Source organism: Nomascus leucogenys, chromosome 18, assembly GCF_006542625.1.
Source record: "Nomascus leucogenys isolate Asia chromosome 18, Asia_NLE_v1, whole genome shotgun sequence".
In the NCBI taxonomy this organism is placed as follows: Eukaryota; Metazoa; Chordata; class Mammalia; order Primates; family Hylobatidae; genus Nomascus; species Nomascus leucogenys.
In genome coordinates this window covers 96047051-96065855 of record NC_044398.1, presented here as the reverse complement: position 1 = coordinate 96065855, position 18805 = coordinate 96047051, and the positions used below count along the sequence as shown (strand labels likewise).

General features: G+C 41.5%; 1 protein-coding gene and 1 long non-coding RNA gene across 12 annotated transcripts in view; one reads left to right on the top strand and one right to left on the bottom strand.

The window, feature by feature from the left end:
* The window catches only part of RBFOX1 (RNA binding fox-1 homolog 1), a 2489097-nt gene that overhangs the window by 1826707 nt on the left and 643585 nt on the right, over positions 1-18805 (top strand). The window lies entirely within an intron of this gene.
* On the bottom strand, positions 7409-11047 carry LOC115831292. The gene is made up of 3 exons (XR_004026815.1): positions 9380-11047; positions 8736-8743; positions 7409-7419 (listed from the first exon to the last, which is right to left on the bottom strand). It is a non-coding gene; the product is annotated as an uncharacterized LOC115831292 (long non-coding RNA).

Genomic DNA, 18805 nt, shown 5'->3' with positions numbered 1-18805 from the left:
GCCAACATTCAGTGTGACCTTTTCCTTCATGGAACAGACTTCAAGATTTTTAAGCTTTTCTGAACTCTCTTACTGCTTTTTTCCTGCAGTCTGAATTACTGGTTCATCCTGTTAAATAATGTATTACAACTTCAGATTTCTCTTGCTGTTTGGATGGGGACGATGGCCAGAACTAGGTCAGAGCTAGATAAAGAGAAATACGTGCCTTTGTCTCCAGGAGTCCCTGATAAATTCATGAGAATTAAGATAATCTTGAAATCTCTACTGCAAATGACACTTGCCTGGCAAGTTAAGGACACAGTAGGTAATGAAGGGCTTGTTTGCATTTTGAGGGATTATTTCTCATTGATGAGTCCATTGTGGACAGGGGCGTGGCTTAGGTTCAAGAATGGAGTCTTCCCCTCTCTGTTACCTAAGTGCAGGGAGTGGCTTGATATTAACATAATGGTTCATTTAGTTTATTCCTGACGGTGGCTCCAGTAGTCCCATCTCTAACATCACAAACCAGTGCTTTGTTTGTTGTTACTTTTGTGGTCACTGTTTTTGCTTTTTATATGAATTTATGTTTTGAATTGATAGATGGCACATTTGATTGGATGGAGCACACATATGTAGGGTTCAAAATTTGAATAGTACCAAAGAGAGTGCAATGGAGTTTTCCCTTCCCACGTGACTCAGGAGTCCAGTTCCCTCTGGGAGACCCCCAGTGTAATTAAGTACTGGTAGCTATCTCATCTGTAGATATTTTCTTCTGCCCTCTTCATTTTTGTTCTCTGTCTTTCCATCTCTTTCTTCCTCCTTTCCTCCCTCCCACTTTTCCTTTCACAGCTGTGTCTGTAAAAGCCTTTCCACCACCTCAAAAGAAAACTTCCCTTATTAAGGTGATTTTTTTGAGGGGAGGGGGGGCTTTTTTTTTTTTTTTTTAGACAGAGTCTCTTTCTTTCCCCAGGCTGGAGTGCAGTGGCGGAATCTCAGCTCACCGCAACCTCTGACTCCCTGGTTTAAGCAATTCTCGTGCCTTAGCCTCCAGAGTAGCAGGGATTACAGGCATGTGCCACCACGCCCAGCTAATTTTTTTTGTATTTTTAGCAGAGATGGGGTTTCACCATGTTCGCCAGGATGGTCTCGATCTCCTGACCTCATGATCCGCCAGCCACGCCCTCCCAAAGTGTTGGGATTACAGGCGTGAGTCACTGCGCCAAGCCTGGGTGGGGGGTGGGGGGGCATTTTTTTTTTTTTTTTTTTTTGAGATGGAGTCTGGCTCTGTCGCCCAGACTGTAGTGCAGCGGGGCGATCTCGGCTCACTGCAGGCTCTGCCCCCTGGAGTTCAGGCCATTCTCCTGCCTCAGCCTCCCAAGTAGCTGGGACTACAGGCGCCCGCCACCTCGCCCGGCTAATTTTCTGTATTTTTAGTAGAGACGGGGTTTCACCGTGTTAGCCAGGATGGTCTCGATCTCCTGACCTCGTGATCCGCCCGCCTCAGCCTCCCAAAGTGCTGGGATTACAGGGGTGAGCCACCGCGCCCGGCGGGGGGGCATTTTTTAAGGGAAAGAAATTTAGAACTGAAAGGTAAATACCTGTCCATCTCAATGAAATGCATTTTACTTAATCTCATTTTGCTTTCTTAGAAAGAGAATGGGAGAAAAATAGAAATCTATTTAGTTACCACATCGTTGAAGGGTAGCTGTCTGCAAAGCCACAATTAAAATGCGTCCTAAGTGCAGCAATCAAAATGCATTTCCAGGTTTGCTATCCAGGACGACTGGACTGTGGCCGTGTTATCATGTCGAGGGTCCTTCATTAGTGCATTCTTTTGTGAGAATTCGGGGATATAAGTGGAGAGTTGTAAAATTTTTTCCTTTTCCTTGGCCTCCTGGAAATAGCAGATGATTTAGAAAGATAAAAATGTGCTTTCTGTTTTGTGCCCATCAAGGCTGTGTAGGAATTGGCGTATCCAATACCTGGTCTTAGGATCTCCTTTCTTTTTCTCACGATGCCTAAATTAATTTTTCCAAAACAGACTCTGTGAAGTGCTTGATATCTTGATGATATTAAGAAGTCTTTAAAATGATCATATGATTAATTTTAGGAAATACCATGTTAAAAAAAAGCTAAACTGTTTTTATTTTTTAACTGCAGGTCTTCTCATAGCCTTTAATAGGCAAAGGTGAAATACAAAGAGTTGGATATAATATTCGACTTTTTTCTAACTCAGCTGACTACGAAACATTTTTGTTTGTAGAACATACTCTTGAAATCATATCAGTGTTATCAGTTAAGATGCTATTATCTGTGAGTTATAGAAAAGCTAAGAGTTATTTACAAAAATAAATAACTCTCCGCCTCCCAGTTCCAGTGTTGATTCAGAGGCTTTTTGGTATCAGGGCACTGGTTTGGAATCCCTGTGCTTCCGTTGGCCTTCCTTTCCTTCTTCCAAGATGGCTGCCATCTACCCCACATCACATTCTCACAGGGCAGCACTCTCATCAGAAGGAAGGAGGAGTTTCTCCTTCACAGTTCTTGCATTTTACTGGAGGAAAATAATTCCCAGAATTCGTCACTGCAGCCATTTTCTTAGATCTCATTGGCCAATCTCTACATCAATCACTGGCAAGGTGAACTGGAATCTCAGCGATTGGCTACAGCAGTTATGATTCATTTCCAGCATCAGGCACATTGTCACCTGCACAAAAATAGGATTTACTTAAACTGGAGGAAGGAGGAGAAAATGTGCTCCAGTGTAGTTACCCAGTGGAGTCTGCCACAAAAGGAATCCACAGGGTTCCGCTCTGATTGTCAGGGTGCTGTTTTCCTGTCTTGACTTTTCATTCCTCTCTTTCATCCTACGTATATGGGCTCAGCAACTTTGTGGATTCTGGTTTGTGGAATTTGACACAGATGCTTTCTCTGCCAGCCTTGAATCTCACAGGTCACATCTTGCATCCTCACCTGTATCCTAACTTTTCTACCCATCTTGGCATTGTCTTTGCATTTTGCCTTGTGTAATTTGACTGCACTGGATATAGTCTTTACTCATATCCCATCAGCATTAGGTGTGGGCAGCAGGCATGGGGCATTATGCCTTAGTAACCAGCTCCGCACAGAGATGCTGTCCATGAGCTTCCTGGCTCCTACCCTTCCCAAAAGAAGGGCATCAGCCAGTTACTCCCAACATTAGGGTCACTCTTCTCAGAGAACTATTGGGATTACTCACATTGCTCGGTTGTTACGCACACTACACAACACGGAATCTTGTTCATTCCTCCATCCCAAGGTTTGTTAATCTAGAGTAGACTGAGTCTTCTTCTGAGCTTGCAATTCACATTATTGGCTGGATTCTTCTGGGGAGATGGTCACAGGAGCTCCCTATGTAATCTGTGCATTAACCACTCCTGATCCTATAGGCTGTATTTACCAGCTTGTTCTAGCATCACCACAGGTCATGGTGATAGTTGTACAGTGACCATATCCAATTATCAGCATTTACCTCTCCAGCATCTGCACCAACAGATGGTCAAATAAACAACTAAGAGAGAAATGAAATGATCCTGGGAGCCTGTTGTTTCCCTGAACAACGTACCAGCTGAGGGAGATTGTATGTTCATAGGGTGGGAGATTCCAAAGCCCACCTTTCTGAGCACTCATAAAATATATGATTACAAATGGATCTTTGTGCTTGAGTAGTAGATGTTGGTTTGGGGGCTGATTAACGAGCTTAGTTAGAAAACTACTAGGTAGCCAAATGCATGACTGCCAGATTCTGTTCCGTGGATTCAAATACTGATCGGCAATATGGCAATGTGACTCTATAGTCAGCCCACTAGGAAGGGTGGTTAGGGCTGGTGAAGCACTGGTTACGGACTTAGGTTCAGATCCCGCTTCTAAACGCTCCTTAGTGTCTCAAAGCTTGACTTTACGTATATGTAAAATAGGAATAGCTTTCTCATAGGATTGGTGACTGGATAAAACAACTTAGTTAAAGCACTGAAAAAAAAAATGCAGACCTCATAGTCAAGAAGGTGAGCTACTGTTGGTATTATTCCCAATAATTATTTCACTTCTCTTCCTCCTTGAAATACTAGACATGAGAATACAGAGAACACATATCTACTGCTAGCAAACTCCCCACAAGGAAAGGGCAGGCTCGGTAGTTGATTGCATGGCGAAGTATTTAGGAGATAACTCCCTGTCAGTTAAGATTGTTTGGAATGCAAACAATAGAGACAGATTAGAGCTATCTTAAGCAGAAAAGGCATGCAACCAGGCCTCCTAGGAATCAGAGCTTAGAATGTGAAAGCTGTCTGAACTCACGTATCTCTTGCTCATCTCCTGTCTTTGTTTCTCTTTATGGGTCCACTCTGGATTTTTCTTTTGATAAAGACTCCCTCTACCTTTATGCACACATCACACCTTCTAGCCCCTAAGATGTATGTTGCATCGCTTTCCACCGGTATACGGACTAACCATCAGTGCATCCTGGTTACAAATTCCTGGAAAAGGAGCCTGATTGGCTTAGTCTGGATCAGTTGTTCACTCTGGGCCAGTTGGATCTGTCCAGGGAAGTGGTACGAAGAAGCGTAGTTGCCCAGGGCCAACTCTTGAGGGAAGACTTCATTATTAGGGAAAAGGAGCCATTGGTAGCTGAGTAAATAACACCATAGATGCCGGGTGCAGCAGCTCACGCCTGTCATCCCAGCACTTTGGGAGGCCGAGGTGGGCGGATCACCTGAGGTCAGGAGTTCGAGACTAGCCTAGCCAACATGGTGAAACCCCGTCTCTACTAAAAATACAAAAATTAGCCGGGCATGGTGGCGGCTGCCTGTAGTCCCAGCTACTCCGGAGGCTGAGGCAGGAGAATTGCTTGACCCCGGGAGGTGGTGGTTGCAGTGAGCAGAGATCATGTCATTGCACTCCAGTCTGGGAGACAGAGGGAGACTGTGGAAAAAAAAAAAAAACCACCAAAGATATAGATATCTGCTATGCTCTCAAAACATGGATATCAGAGCTGAACAAAGGATCCTGGAAAATACATGGGCTACCACCAACTGCTAGCTCTGTATTTCCCAAAATATAGGACACCTACCCCACGTCTTACCCACAGCTTTCAGGCGAACAGCAAGTCATTAAGAAAGGGGGAATCACTTAGAAAGTTACTCCCCTTTCCATTGTCTCTCAATGGTTTTTATGTCAATGAGAAATGCTCTGTTTAAACTGAAGTATCTTTCACAGGGCTCTAAGACTTTCTAAGCTTTCTTTTTTAAGGGAAAGGGAGTGTGCCTCAGGCTGAAAGCCTACAGCCCCAGAGCATCTCTTTGCACTTTGAAAACATTGTTTGCAAAATATAGTAGTTAAGAATCTGGGGCCTGGAGCTAGGCCTACTGAGATAAAATCTAGACTTTGCAATTTAGCACTCTGTAGCCTTGTACATGTTACTTAAATCCTCTCTACCTCAAATTCCTTAGCTGTATAGTGGAGATAATCATTGCACAAATTTCATAAGTTTTTGTGTGTGTGTGTGTGCATGCGCATGTGTCTTTGTGTCTGTATTTTCGCATGCAAAAAAGATTAAAATAATTAATGCATATGAGGTTGTTAGAAAAGTGTCTGGAATAAAAAAGGTCCTTAATTATTGTTGGATATTAATGGATTTTTTTCATTAACTTTTATGTGTGACTGTTGATATTGGTTTTCCATTTACAGCGGTAATACAAAGTTTCCTTGGCACACATCGTGTTTTATGTTCCATTTGTTGTTCCACTTATTTAAGTTAAAAATGGGCTGCTTTAAAGATAAATATTAATTTCATAATGTTACAGATTGTCCACAGTTATGACAAAGATTGTGATACTGGAATGCAAGTGAATGAGTTTTTTAGAAATACTCAAATCATGGTACCCGCCTTGTGAAAGAGGTTGTAGAGCAGATCTGCATTATCAATATTTAATTTGTCAGTTAGAAGTGAGTTTCTCATTTCTGCTAGATATAGTGTGATGTGGATTGCATAATGCAAATTGCTAATGATCATCTTGGCTTAAACCCATCGCCTTCATCTGGACATCAGATAATGAAACTTCCCAACTGCCTTGGAATTGAGCTATCAGAATCAGAGATACCTTCCCCCGCTCTGTCTCACCCCTCCGCGCTTTTTAAAGCCCAACTTTTCATTCCTTAGTGGCTCTTATGATAGCACGGAAGAAAATGTAAGCCCCCCTTCTCCCAACTCCTTGGTGAGACCTCACAAGATCCATGTGTTCTTCCTGACTATAATTTTAGGATGGTTCATTGTAGAAATGTCTGCTTCCATTCAGTCATTTATTCAAGAAATATTTTTTGAGCACGAACCATATGCCAATCACTGTGCTAGGCAGTAGAGGTATAATAATATACTGAAACTTGCACCATTCTTATTCTCTTATACCTCACAGCCTAGTGAAAAAGACACACATTTGTCAAATAATCATTGACAAACACTGGCAAAAAAAGTCCAACGTGAAACTGATGAATATGAGAAAGAAGAGATGCTGTGTAAAAGGGTACGAATAGAAGAAGCTTTCCTGATTGACCTTCACTTATCAAACATACTAGATTAATACATACTGTCCCATCTCTTTATAAAACATATTGGCAGATGTGCACAGCATCCTATGTAGTGACTGTTTGGTACAAGTTTACCTTTCTCTTCACCCGTTGCGGTATCTGCTTGCCAAGAGTCAGTTGTGTTTGTTCCCAGGGCTGTTTCTGCCAGCTGCACTTTTCATTGTAATTACATTATTTAGTGGAACATTATGTAAACTGATGAAAAATGAGTGCAGTAAGAAAAAGAGCTGTTTCTATGAAAACTAAATGCTTGGGAAACATTGTATGAAAACAAGATTCAAAAATTATTTTGATTAGCTGTGGGTGAGAGGGCTGTAAAATATTAGTGGAAAAAAGCCCTTAGAAATCTGGAGAGATTCTGCTGTCAGATCCTTTTCAATGTGTCTTGACATTCTCATTCCACTTTAGTCAAACCCAGAATTGATACCGTAGACCAGAAGTTAACAAACTTTTTCTGAAAAAAGCCGGATTGTGACTATTTTAGTATCTGAAGGCCATAGGGTCTCCATTGCCCCCATTCAACACGGCCGTAATAGCACAAAAGCAGCCATAGAGAAAATGAATGACTGAGGCTTTGTCTCAATAAAACTTTATTTACAAGAACAGGCAGTGGGCCATAGTTAGCCAGCCCCTGCTGGTGACTGAAATGTTAGTGAGGTGTATGTGGGAAGGATATTGAGGGATTTTTATCAACAGAGCAATCATTCAAAGAAAAGGCCTTAGACTCACATCAAAGATCAACAAATGCATGCATGTTCATATATTTTACATTAAAACAAAAGATTGAAGTTATTTCTTTATCACTTTGAAAGTGATTCCTTGCTTTAAAGGCTTCCAGTTAAGGACCTTCTCCCATTCTCAAAAGAAATTGCTTCTAAAGAATAGAATAGCTACAGGTAGGGCTAGAAATGCAAAATAAAATTATGCTTATTTTTATGTTCCAACCCTAATGACTCAGAACCCCATCTGTCTATAATGGAAGAACAAATTTATCCTTTTTTATTGGATCCCCCAGCAAGTAATTTCTGGGACTCCCCAGGGAGGGTGACATTTCCACATATACATCCTGGTGCTTGTCCTAGGCAAACTGTTGTTCAGCTCTTCCAGAATTCTCACCTTTCTTAACAAAAGTCTGGTAACTTCCTTCTCTGGATTGTTCTGTACTCAGAAGCATCCCTCTGTAGGCATGAATACCATTCTTTGCATTAACTTTCCAAATGATCAGCTAAAGCCAGACTTCAGTGATTAGCTCAGGAGTTAGCAGAAATCCCAGGTAGGTGATGACTTGCACAGAGGACCCTCAGGGTTCAGGCCTGAGATCTTCATGGTTGATGAGATTTCATGAATGTTCTCGTGTGTGTGTGTGTGCACGCACGTGTGCACACGCACGTGCGCATGCACACAAGGAAAAATCTGGCGGAAGTTTGCTTGCTTTAATCTTACATAACGAATGGTCCCACCTTTGTGATTTTCTCCAAGCAAGGGGAGTTTGCCCCAAAGTAATTAGTTCTCTACTTCTAGAAGCTGCAGGAACTCAGGCAAATAATCCCTAGGGGCCGCTCCTGTACTAAAATAAGAAATTCATAAATACATTTAAAATGTTTTTAAAATGTCATCTTCACAAGACCTATTCCATACAGAGCTTGTATGTTCTCCAGTCTTTGCAAGAACATTCACTGATGAACGCAAGGAAATCAACGACTTGATTGATTCTGATCAAGAAATCAGCCAACTAGTTACAGATTTTAATTTCTCCAACTTCATTGTGAAATATGATTAAATAAAGAAGTGTACAGGTATCCACTTTTCTTCATTTTTGATGCTCAGTCTTATAATTCACATATATGTTAATTAATTATCTGAGTCTCCCCAGGCATTTAAACACTTTATTTGGAGAAGACTCAAAAAAAAGTTAACACATTGAGGATATTTGGCCTAATATTCATTCTCCCTTTCCCTTGCTTTGATTTAGCCTATTATCCCCAGTCATCATGCCCCTTTCCAGGGAAAATCTATTCCCATTTCTTGCTTTATCGGTAAATCTGTATCAAACAGCTCCAAGCAAATCGCTAATAATGCTGACATTTTAATTTGTCATAGCTACTCTTCATTTCTATGACTGATGCCTCAGCAAGGACTTGTCTTCCTGCTCTGTTCCTTTGAGGTCTAAATACCGTTTCAGGAGAAAAAAAAACACTTGATAGGCAAGGGAAATAGGGCAGGAAGCAAATTAATAGGCCATCTCTAGTTCCCTCCAGTTGGGGGTAGGAAGAGGCAAGTTTCAGTGGGAATGAGTAAGGAGCAAGAAACTCTGCCTTCCTGATGATGCAGAGAAACCTGAGATGGTCCTAAGAAAAATGGCAATGAGGCCGGGCGCAGTGGCTCATGCCTGTAATCCCAGCACTTTGGGAGGCCAAGGCGGGCACATCACGAGGTCAGGAGATGGAGACTATCCTGGGTAACACGGTGCAACTGCATCTCTACTAAAAATACAAAAAAATTAGCCGGGCGTGGTGGTGGGCACCTGTAGTCCCAGCTACTCGGGAGGCTGAGGCAGGAGAATGCCGTGAACCCGGGAGGTGGAGGTTGCTGTGAGCTGAGATCGTGCCACTGCACTCCAGCCTGGGCAACAGAGCGAGACTCCATCTCAAAAAAAAAAAAAAAAAAAAAGAAAAGAAAAAAGGAAAAATGGTAACGAGATAGCAAAGTCTTGTGTCCTCCTTCATGGCCATAGGTAAACCTTATTTAGCCTGTGCTTGTATGTGGATGAATCATGGGCGACAGCAAGCGTGTGCTTCCTTGTTGTCTACAGCCAATAGACATTTCTGCCTATGGTAGCTAGTACTTTCTTATTCTATTTGGGTTAAATTTCCTCTTTCACGTGTGCAGTCTTGGAGAGATGATAAATCAAGACACCCGTCCCTAGCCATCAGATGTAGATATGGCCAAGGCAGGACAGTTGAGTTATTTATCCTAAGACTCTGAGTATTGAGTAGAGTAATGCTAAATATGGTGAAGAAAACAAGCGTGATTGAAAACCTGGAGTGGATTCATTTCGGCAGTGATATCCTGGTGGAGTTGAGTGAAGAGACAGTTCCCAGGGCTAGACCTCAGATTCACCCTGATTCCTGCCTTTGTGTTTAAGCCTGGTTATCCATCTATCCATCCCTTAAGCTACGTCATCTCATTCAAATGATCGCTTTTTGTTTTTTTTTTGCTGAAGTTAGTCAGACCAATTCCTTTTTTCCTGTGATCAAAGAATCCCTACTGATACACTGGGGAAATGTGCTAAACTTGGAGAACTGCAGAGCCAAGAGTTTGATTAAAGGTTTGCTAAAAGCCAATTCTTCATCATACCCTGCAATGCTTCCCTGATGCCTCTGTGGATTGGCGCTGACTTTATGTATTGGCAGCTAAGAGAAAGGAGCTATTGGTTTAGAGCACACGCAGGTCTAGATGCTTACCTGAATTTGTACATCTTTTTAGGTCAATTCTCAGTCATCAAGAGCAGGGAGGCACAGGAAGAGAGGTCTGTGCTTCAGGGTCTTTGGAACCCTGTCCTTCTGTGTAGGAGTAAGATATTCCCCCCAACCACAGGGGACCACCCAGGTGCCCACAGATAAAGGGTCTGTATCAGTATCAAGCAGATATCAGTATCAGAGGAATTGTGTCTCTGTGCCAACTTATTCCTTCTCAGAGTACCCTTCAAAGGCCACTGAGAATGTTTATAACAAGTGCCATTTCCTCAGCTCTACCCCAGACCTACTGGATCAGATTCTGGAGATGGACCTGAGGGACTATTTTTAACCCACTTCTCAAGTGGGAATGAGAGTTGAGAATAGTGCTTTTCAAATTTAGCTGGTAAAATGTTTTGATGTCTCAGCCTCAACCTAGGAATGCTATTGGCTCTTCATATCTATAGGTTTCATATTTGCAGATTCAACCAACTGTGGGTCAGATATATTTGGGGGAAGAAAAAACCCCAACACACACCTGTATCTGTACTGAACATGTGCAGACTTTTTGTCATCGTTCCCTAAACATTCTGGATAATAACTGTTTACATAGCATTCACATTGCATTAGGTATTCAAGTAATGTAGAGATGTTTTAAAGTATGTGGGTGGATGTGCATAGGTTATATGCAAATATCACTCCATTTTATATCAGAGATCTCATTTTATATCAACATCCATGGACTTTGGTATTCACAGGAAGTCTGGACACCAAGGTCCATAGATGTGGAGGAACAACTGTACTAAATTATCATGTCATATGGGCTGAGTTGTGTCTTCACAAAAGTCGTGCATTGAAGTTCTAGCCTCTAGTAACTCAGAATGGGACTGTATTTGAAGCTAAGGTCTTTAAAAAGGTAAGATAAAATGAGTCCATAAGGGTGGGCCCTAATCCAGTATGACTGGTGTTCTTTTTTTTTGTTTTTTCAAGATGGAGTCTCGCTATGTGGCCTAGGCTGGAGTGCAGTGGCATGATCTCTGCTCACTGCAACCTCCGCCTCCCAGGTTCCAGTGATTGTCCTGCCTCAGCCTCCTGAGTAGCTGGGACTACAGGCACCTGCCACCATACCCAGCCAATTTTTGTATTTTTAGTAGAAATGGGATTTCCCCAGGCTGGTCTTGAACTCCTGACCTCAGGTGATCTGCCTTCCTCACCCTCCCAAAGTGTTGGGATTACAGGCGTGAGCCACCATGCCTGGCTGGGTGATGTCCTTTAAGAAGAGGAGACTAGGACATAGACATGCACAAAGGGCAAACTACATGACCCAAAGGGAGATGATCAGCTACCAGTCAAAGGAGGATGGTCTGAGAAGAAACCAACCCTCCTGACACCTAAGTCTCAGACTTCTGGTCTCCAGCACTGTGGGAAAATAAATTTCTGTTGTTTGACTTCCCTGGTCCACGGGACTTTGTTACGGCAGCCCTAGCAAATGCACATCTAAGCCTCGTGATGGTCAAATACGTTGCTACTGAAATCAAAAGGAAATGAACAACCAACTAACTAACAAAATGCCCCCCAAACTCGATAGTTCATCCTGATGTGTATTGGTGCCTCTAATTTAATTACATATTCTAAATCCTACTGCCCTCTTGAAATGCAATTTTAAACCAGCTATGGTATGATAGTCCCTGTGTATGTGCATTTTCTTGTTTACTTAAAAAATAGTGGACTCCCTTGGGGGATAGAGATGATATCCTTGGCTCCCTGTGTGTCACCACCGCATACGACAAATCAGATAGATGCAGCAATCCTCTATTGTTTGATACGGATGGAGAAAGGAACACATGAGTGCGTGAGTCACAGCGTGTTACTTGGTTTCATCTCTGGAGTTTACAGCCTCCTGTGAGACCAATTCTGTGTAGAGACTCATTTGTAACCTTACCTAAATGGGCAAGCAACTGGTGTTTGGAAGAATGCATTCTAATATTTCGTGCTTTAGTGCCCCTAGCCTACGTAGAAATTTTGCTTCTATCTAGCTTTCTTGTACCAAAGGTAGAAGGTGCCTGTGTGGTCCTTTTACAGATAAGCTGATGGAGCCGGGCAATCTGCTTTCTTCAGGTGCAGGTCTCGCCTTGAATGCCACCTTTCTCCTGATACACTCCACCTGCCCACTAGTGTTCAGCATCATCTCCAAGCACCCTGTCTCGTTCCTCTGTCCACATGCTTTGTGATTTTGCATGGGTTTCCTGAACCTTCTTCTGCAGCAAAGCTGCCATCTATCTAAGACGCTGACCCTTTTTTAAACCATTTTTCTAAAATTGACAAATTAAAATGGTATATCCTTATTGTATACAGCATGATGTTTTAATATGTGTACATTGTGAAATGGCTAAATTGAACTAATTAGCATTGCATGACCTCACATACTCTTTTTTTTTTTTTTTTTTTTTTTTTGAGACGGAGTCTCGCTCTGTCACCCAGGCTGGAGTGCAGTGGCGCAATCTCGGCTCACTGTAAGCTCCGCCTCCCGGGTTCACGCCATTCTCCTACCTCAGCCTCTCCGAGTAGCTGGGACTACAGGCGCCTGCCACCACGCCTGGCTAATTTTTTTGTATTTTTAGTAGAGACGGGGTTTCACCGTAGGGTAAGAATACTTAAAACTTACACTCTCAGCAGTTTTGGGGAATATAATACGCTGTGATTACCTATAGCTGCCATGTTGCACAGTAGATCTGATGAACTAATTCCTCCTGTCTAATTGAAAGTTTGTATTATTTGACCAGTATCTCCCAAATCCTCCAGCCTCCCAGCCTCTGGTAATCACTATATTCTACTCTTGCTTTTATGAGTTTAATTTTTTAGAAGCTAATATAAGTGAGTTCATGGGGTACATGTCTTTCTGTGTAAGGCCCTGACCCTTGGGTTTTTTTCCCCCACAGTAACCTGTGTAAAACCCTATACCAGAGAATAACAAATAAATAACAAAAAAACTATTATTGACCAATTGAAATGGTTTAATTCACTCCAAGGGGGGAAAAAAGTTTTGCAAACATCTAAGTCACTTCAGAGTGTTTGATAGTAATTTGCATGAGAACCTTAAAGCCTATAGTCATTGGGCACAAACAAATGCTAAGCATTGCACATATTAATCCGTTCATTCTCTTTAATTCACACTTAGAGAAAAAGGGAGGTTAAGAGTTACAACCATAGCTAATTGTGGAGCTGGGAATTGAACCCAGGTCTATATTCACTTGTTTTGACAAACATGTTACACTACCTCGATGTCTATTGAGATTGCCTTAGCTCAAGGCAAGAATGCATTTGCTTTTTAGAAAGGAGCTAAAATGATCAGTCCTGTTGTGAGGCTAAGATATGAGAAGGGTATGGTGTTTTTTTTTTTTATTACTTTGGACTTCGGGGTTAGACCTAGCATTGAGGCCCACACTTTGTAGGATGCAACTATGACAGCTGGAAAATGCCTCCCCTGGTTAGTCAGATATTTAAATAGCTACCAAATGAGGTGACTATTTTATGTGCAAAGTTTTAGGTGCTACCAGTTAAATTCCTTAACGTCTACCTTCTTGACCCTGACTCATAAAGTGGGGGGTGTTTTTCTTAAAAGTGTAGACATTTTTCCAGAACTGTAGCAGCAATTATAGAAATCTATGTGTTCTAATTTAAGGTCCTTCCACAGTCGGGACTGCAGTCACTGAGTGGATTGGTGGTTGAAATCATTTCTTCTTTGTATGCCAGAGTTTTCCAAGGAGGACAGGAAAGAAAACACAAAGGTTTTGTTCAACGAGAGGAGCATTTGATGGCAACTCTATCTTCCCAGCCAGTGAGTGGCAGAATCGTTCTATTTCTAGCCATTTACTTATTTTGAACCCAGACCGTTTATTTTCTAAAAACAGATTACTCATGTGGTAGTTTATATACCAAACTGTAGAATTTTTCATTCCAAAGGCACATGGAAATGCCTCTTTATGCCCCTAACAAACAGTAAAGAGATTATGCACACAGATCATCTACTCTAAGTAAATAATAATAAGCTAAAGGGACACACACAGAATCTATACCAGGCATATCTGAGGGGGAACTCAATATACCCACGCCAGCCTTCCATGCTTGTGACATGGGCCCCGAGAACTGATCAGGTGATTCTTTCACCAAACCCAGAAGGGGATCTTGAAAACTTAATTTAAGCAGAGTTCTTCCAGGCAGCCGAAATGACTAGTTCAGAGTTGGTACTCATGTTGAAATCTGTATTAGTTTTTTATTGTGGCCCTAACAAATTACCACAAAAAAAAAGTGGTTTGTAGAACCCAGATTTACTATTCTGCAGTTTTTTAGGTCAGAATTTCAACACGAATCTCACTGAAGTAAAACTGAAATGTCACCCAGGCTGTGTTTCTTTTTGAGGCTCTAGGAGAGAATCGTGTTTTTTTTGTTGTTGTTGTTTTTTTCTCATTCTGATTGTGGGCACAGTCCAGTTCCCTGTAGTTGTAGAACTGAGGTCCCTGTTTTCTTACTGGCTGTGAGCTGAGGGTCATTCCTAGTGTCTAGAGGGTGCCATTTTTTTTTTTTAATAGAATTCATGGCTCCTTCCTTCATGTTTAAAGCCAGCCATGGTTTATTGAATCACTCTCATGGTTTGACTCTCTCGTGACTCTTCTGCTGTTGTATCTGTCGGACTTGTTTCTCTCCTGCTTTTAAGGTTCATGTGATTATGCTGGGTCCACCCAGATCATCCAGGATAATCTCCCTATTTTAAGATCCAAAATTATAATTCCATTGGCAAAATCCTGTTTGCCATGTAACATAGCATACACAGAGCTAACATCAGCCAGCCAAGATCGTCGGGTCCAAAATCATGCCACACTATTTGTGTAGTATCCCCACTCTAAGTAGACTGATTCTCCATGTGTATTCAAACACTGCAGACATTTGATTTGTGTTCTGGGATGGTGCACCTCCATTTTCATATAAAATATCAAAAGTCAGAGACCAGAGCATTCAGAACTACCATCCAAGGTAGCCCAGGGTGGCCATTGGCCCAGGACTCACCTCTACCTGCCTTTTGAACTTCTTCTTTCACAGTCCCTACTGGCATTCATTGCTTCACCATTTAAGTCCAGGTGTTACAAAAGAAGCATTGTTAGAATGTCTACCATAATAGCACTGACTCTTTGATACTATTGTTATTATTATTATTATTATTTTGAGACAGAGTTTCACTCTTGTTTCCCAGGCTGGAGTGCAATGGTGCAATCTCAGCTCACTGCAACCTCTGCCCTGCTGGGTTCAAGAGATTCTCCTGTCTCAGCCTCCCATGTAGCTGGGATTACAGGTCCCCGCCACCACACCTGGATAATTTTTTGTATTTTTAGCAGAGATGGAGTTTCACCATCTTGGCCAGGCTGGTCTCGAACTTCAGATCTCAGGTAGTCCACCCGCCATGGCCTGCCAATGTGCTGGGATTACAGGCGTGAGCCACCATGCCCGGCCTAATACTGTTTTATTACCTGCTAGTTCTGTTGATTTCTACTCACAAAGTGTGTCAAGTAAGGTAATGAGAAAGTAGAAATGTAAAAATCATTAAAACAAGAAACATTTATGTGTGTCACCTAAGTGCTAAGTAAAACACATGAATGAATGAGTGAATGGCTGTTTCTAAAGACTCTGAGAGATGCCTGTAGCAGATGGCATCAGATCCCTGACATTTTATTTTATCACCCATTCCTTTATGTCAAAGCCTGCCTATGAAAAACACCTATGAACCAATTTTTTTAATCCTTCAATTTATTTATTTTTAAATTATTATTTTTTAAGTTCCAGGGTACTTATGCAGGATGTGCACGTTTGTTACACAGGTAAACATGTGCCATGGTCGTTTGCTGCACCTGTCAACCCACCATCTAGGTATTAAGCCCTGCATGCATTAGCTGTTTTCCCTAATGCTCTCCCTCCCACCACTCCCCGCCAAGGGGCCCAGTGTGTGTGGTTCCCCTCCATGTTCCTGTGTGTTCATTGTTCAGCTCCTACTTAGAAGTGAGAACATGCAGTGTTCAGTTTTCTGTTCATGTGTTCGTTCACTGAGGATAATGGCTTCCAGCTTTATCTATGTCCTTGCAAAAGACGTGACCGTGTGCTTTTACCCTGAATCTCTTCATAAGGGCTGTTTTTCTGGCTATGGGACACATTCCTTTCATGGATTGAGTAAGCAAGAAGCATCAGGGAATTAAGAACCCTGGAAAAAGCACTCAACTTAAGATAAACGGGGACTTAGTGGATCGTGCCCCAGCTTCCTCATGCGCTAGAGTGAGTGGGGCAGCATCAAGGTGTGTTCTGCCATCTCCCAGAGCCCTACAATGGGATTAAGCCCCAGTTGCCCACAGTGGGCAGTTGGTTGTTAACAAAAATTGTTTTCCTCCTATCCGTGTCTCAATTTCCACTCCCATTGATGTTCCCTTACATCACTCTAAAATGTACAATTTGCACTTGAATTTTACCCCAGCTCTGCTTCCAGGGAAATGGAAACTAAAATAGTACATTTGCCATAATGAGAAACACCATAGCCTAATAATTCCATCAAGTAAGGTTTTCTGATCAGTGGATATTCTCATTATCATCCTTTTGTCATCAGTCTTTTATCCCTCCCCCTCTTTCTCCTCTCTTGTACAGTACATCACTGCTGTTGTAGGATGTGGATTCTTGGATTATTGAATAGGTTTGAAAGCAACTGCAGCTGTGCTCATGGTACATTTCCCAAAAGTTAAAAAACTTGAGTTGTGCTAACCGAGTGATCAGAGCACAGGGTTTTGATGGCACAGTGTGTTGCTCACGTGTGAGGAGACTGATGTATTTGCTGCCACATTCCACTCATTTATACTTGCCTCAGTGTGGTTTCTCATTGCAGGTTGCTTTTAACAATATAGATGCTTTCCTGGATAGAGAACATGGAGGCATGATTTTTGGAAAACTTGTTTGCCTCAGATGTAGCCACGCATACACAGATACATGCATACACAGAGTATTGTGATAAAAACTTAGAGATTTAAATATTTTTGGCAATATTGTGTTGTTATTTTCGGGGATTGTATATTCTTAATCTTGATTGCATATGTGTCTTGACATCTTTACGCCAAAGGCATGTTTTTATAGATGTCTGAATTAAACATTGAACTCTTTTCAAGATAGCTGAGTTAACGTTTAAGTGGTTTTGATTAACCTGGGTTTGCTTATTTGCTCCTAAATATTCTAATGCAGAGCCATCTCCCTTGGCATGAAGTGATTTGGGAGCACAGCTTTAGGAATAATAATTTTCTAAATAGCCAAGAGTATCCTGCCCAGAATGTTTCCCAAAACTGGCCTCAAACTGAAGAACTGAGGTTTAGCCATCCCCCATCCGCTTAGCAATTCAGGTGGTGTGGATTGAGAAACTGGAACCTAACTGCACAGATGCCAAATTGACCAAGGGTGACAAAACCAGCGCTGAGAAGACTGTGGTTGTTGGGTAGGGGAAGAGTTCATGAGGTAGTAAGCAGGACTCCGCTTGAAATTTGGAAAATCCTTAGTGCATGCAATTTTGCCCAGAGTGGCATGTTGTCAAGTTGTCCTCAAGCTACATTTGCCATTAAGAGAAATGAACTTCAAAAAACAGCATAGCCCTTCACAAGCCTATCTTTACTGAGAGCCTGAGAAAGGAGGGTCCCATCTGGCTTAACACATTACAATTTCTTCACAAGTGGAGCTTCTTGGCTGCTACCCTGAAGCTTCTGTTCTGACTAGTGTTGGTTCTTAGGTATCATAGAGGAATTACATTATTCTAAAAGCTTTTATTGAGCATATACTATATACACCACTAGGAAAATAGTAATGTCTTGCTGTCAAGGGCTTTGCATTCTAGTAGGTGGTGCGAAAAGGTAGGTATATGTAATTATAATACAAGGGAAAAGAAAATGCCATTCGTTAGTCATGAAATTAGTTACTAGAAAAGCTCAGAGAAGGGTATTATTACTCCTCCTAGCCTCCTAGCTGCAGGAACTGTGGCAGGTCATTTAAAGGATATGTATGTATTACGTACGTATTATATTTTATGTATCTGCTAATTCTTGGATTTTTGAATAGGTTTGAAAGCAACTACAACTTGATCACAAATTGTCGTTGGGGTCACAACTGACCCCAACACTAATTTGCCCAGATATGTGTGCGTGTGTGTGTGTGTGTGTCTGTATACATAACCTCGGTAATTTATACATACATATATATGGTACAAGTTATTCTGCCATGGCAAAAAACAGAAGATCCTCTGAAATATTCTGAAATCTTGTCCTAGGGCAGCTTTCTAGAATAATTTATACTTATATATATATACACACATATTTATACATATATTTATACATATATATACACACACACATATATACAGATATATGTGTGTATATATATATATATACACACACATATATACAGATATATGTGTGTGTGTATATATATGTATATATATATGTGTGTATATATATTTGCCCAGTATTAAAATACTACCTGAATTCTAGGTCCTTATACACAAAAAGTTACTGTTTATTTTAACTTAAACATCACTTAGACATCTTAAACTTCATTTACCCAAATTCACACTCATTATGTGTATCCTCCACACACACACACACCCGCCCATTAATCTGCTCTTCCTCCCTTATCATGTCTTTTTACAACAGCTCCTAACTCAGTTGTTGAGACCAGAAACTCAGCTG